Below are 3,694 nucleotides of genomic sequence, written 5' to 3' on the forward strand. Positions count from 1 at the left end.
AATGGAACTGGACCCATAGCTTACACCACTCACAAAAATAGCTCAAAATGCATTAAATACTTAAATGTAAGATCTGAAACCATGAAACTCCTAGAAAAAAACAGAGGAACAAAGCTCTTTGACATTAGTTTCAGTAATAATTTTTTGGGTATGATGCCTCAAACATGAGCCTCAAAATAAAAAATAAATACAAGTGGAGCTACATCAAAATAAAAGATTCTGCACAGCAAAAGAAAGCATCAACAAAGTAAAATAAACAACCTACAGAATCAATAAAATATTTGTAAATCATATATCTGATGAGGTGTTAATCTCCAAAACATATGAAGAACTTATACAATTCAACAGCTATAAATAATGTTTTTTTAACATCTTTATAAAATTAAAGGCAAAAGAGCACCTGGAATTTTATCTCTCTCTCTCCTGGATTCTAGCCTCCCTAACAGCAGTCAAATCCTAACCTTTTCTTGAAGTAAAAAAACATTCTAGAGATATAAATATTTCCCAAAATGACATTTTATTTCATAAGAAGTTTCACAGCAAAACAAGGAAAAGAACAGGTTGTAAGGCACAACTATTTTTGTGAGCTGATTACAGAAAGGAAACCTTTTATTACTAGAGGCCTGGCGCATAGATTCATGCACATTGAAAGGAAATTAATTAGAAGAAATATTTTAATATCATTATTTGCCCTTTCTCTGTGATAGAAGTGTCAACCAAATTCACGATCGACAATGACAGATCAAAACACACACATGCGATTGGCACCAGCAAGAGCTTTATATGTATTGTGCATGCACAAGTCAACTTACCCTTTTATAGATAAAGAATAAACTTGCTTAATTAGACCTGCTTTCTGATTTAGCTAAACTTTTCCAGCCCAGTGAAGCACCCCAACTTCTCTTTCAGGTAATTGTCAGCAACACAGCAGTAAATATCAACATGAAGCACATTATTATTGTAGATCATGCAGGGAGAACAAAGGGTAAAATATTTCACTGCAGCAGTGTTTGACTACATTCTCTGCAATGAGAAAACCGGAAGTCATTTTCAAGGCCCATCATTTTGTACTTCTTTTGAGTCAGGTCAAGTTTCTAAACTTTCTAAATCTCCATTTTCTGGCTAATGAAAAGAAAATAAGATTCTACCAAGTCTCTATCTACCTACTCCAAAACTTCTGTGAGGATCAAATGAGATGAGGCATGTGAAAATGCTTCACAAACATTTGGTTAAAGTGTAAAATGTTTGCACCTGGCTATAAAGCAAGTCGTGTTCCTGGGCTGAAGAAACTCCAAGGAGGCTAGTTGCTAGGGAGAGGAAGCTGGGCATTGCTATGTGATGTCATTACCCGGCACCCACAGTGACCATTTCCAGGCTGGGCTGGGCTGTGGGCCGCATTTTGCACCATGGGGCCTTGGCAGCCTTGGCTGCGATTTGGTGGGGTGTCGCTCAGGGTGGTGGCGGGGCCTGTGTCCCACTTAGGAGAAGCCAAGTGTTGGTTTGTCAGCACCAGGTCTGCAGTGCTGTTTCTTTTTAAATTGTCAGTGCGCATCATGCAGCTCCTGCGTTGAGCATCAGCTCCCTGGTAGTCATTGCGTGTCATAGCTACCGGTCAGACGGTCGGACAGATACTTAGGCTTTTATATATAGATGCTTATCCATATGAAGAGTAATATATCCTTGGTGTTCAGTAAGTGAACTATTACAAGGATTCAACAGTAGAGGGTTCTGAGAATCAAATAAACTATTTGGAATATGAGGAAGCAAAAAGGACCCAATCAGAAGAACAAAAAGAATCCAAAAATATGAAGATAGTGTAAGAAGCCTCTGGTACAACTTCAGGTGTACCAACATTTGCATTATGGAAGTCCCAGAAGGAGAAGAGAGAGAACAAGATATGGAAAACCTATTTGAAGAAATAATGACAGAAAACTTCCCTTATCTGGTGAAAGAAATAGACTTACAAGTCCAGGAATCACAGAGAGTCCCAAACAAGAGGAACCCAAAGAGGACCACGCCAAGACACATCATAATTAAAATGTCAAAGGTTAAAGACAAACAGAGAATTTTAAAAGGAGCAAGAAAAAAATCCGTTAGTTACCTACAAGGGAGCACCCATACAGCTGTCAGCTGATTTCTCAACAGAAACTTTGCAGGCCAGAAGGTAGTGGCAAGAAATATTCAAAGTAATAAATAGCAAGGACCTACAACCAAGATTACTCTACCCAGCAAAGCTATTATTTAGAATTGAAGGTCAGATAAAGAGCTTCACAGACAAAAAAAAAAGGTTAAAGGAGTTCATCACCACCAAACCAATATAACAGGCAGTCCTGGGTTTATGTCAGACTCGACATATGTTGTCGTTTTGTGGTTATGTCACCATCTCCCATTTATTTATTTAAAAAAAAAGTTCCATCATTTCGACATATGGACATATGTGCTTTATGTTTTTTATTATTTACTTACCACAAGTAAAGTTCAGGAATTGTTATCTTTCTTTTAATTTTTTTTTTACTGTTTCACTTCATTACGTACTGCTGTGTATGTGCTCCATGTGAGTGACGTAATTGCTTATGTAGGTGCATTCCAACTTACAGTGAAAATCACTTTACATCACACCATAGCAACGGATCTCCAACATAAACCGAGTACCTACTGTTTATGAAATGTTGAAGGATGTTCTATAAGGAGAGGAGGAAGAAGGAGGAGGAGGAGAAGGAGGAGGCAAAAAAGAAGGGATAAAAAACATGAACAATAAAATGGCAATAAACACATATCTATCAACTATTGAATCTAAAAATCAAAATAAATGAACAAGTAATCTAACAAACAAAATAAACTGATGAATAGAATAGAAGCATGGAAACATGGAACAGACTGACAATCTCAGAAGAGGGGGAGGGGGTGGGGAGGGCAAGAAGAGATTAACCAAAGATCTCATATGCATATATGCATTATTTATGGACATAGACAATAGGGTGGTGAAGGCCTAGGTGGAGTGGGAACTAAGTGGAGGAAGGAATGGGAAGAAAAAAGGGGGACATCTGTAATACTCTCAACAATAAAGATTGTTTTTAAGAAAGAGACTAAGAAATGTAATGGTAAAAATGTCAGCATAAGTAGCAAGATTAAATTTTTTCATACCCTTTGACCCAACAGTTACTCTTCTTGAAATTCATCCTAACAAAGTTAGCAGACAAAATGCAAACATATATATAACAAGGTTATATATCAGTGTTGTTTACAATACAGGAAGATTAGAACCTTCTAATATGAAACACATCAATCATGATGCATAAAACTCGTTCATCCTCTTCTAACAGAATCCACCCTGCTCACAGTCCCTTGCTGTGGCCTTAGACTATTCTTTGAGCAAAGGGTAGTCACAGAATGGATTGGGAGTGGGGAACTGAGCCATATGCTAGCCAACAAACCGCACTGAGCCTGACCCAAAAAGCCTGGTCTAAGGGGATTGATACTAATTAATTAGACCAATGAGATTTTTCTTGTTTTGCAATTTAACAGAAAAATACAGAATTAGCCAATTGGAATTGACATGTACATTTTTAAATAAATAAATTATAAAGTTATATTAAAACCTCAGGAAGTAAAAATGATTATTTGCAAATATGCCCAATATATGTTTAAAAGTTATTTTCCTAAGAAAAATACTAACTACACTGTTGTTTTATCC

Source organism: Myotis yumanensis, unplaced genomic scaffold (assembly GCF_028538775.1).
Source record: "Myotis yumanensis isolate MYYU_CA2020_CCGP unplaced genomic scaffold, mMyoYum1.0.hap1 SCAF_2, whole genome shotgun sequence".
Classification (NCBI taxonomy): domain Eukaryota; kingdom Metazoa; phylum Chordata; class Mammalia; order Chiroptera; family Vespertilionidae; genus Myotis; species Myotis yumanensis.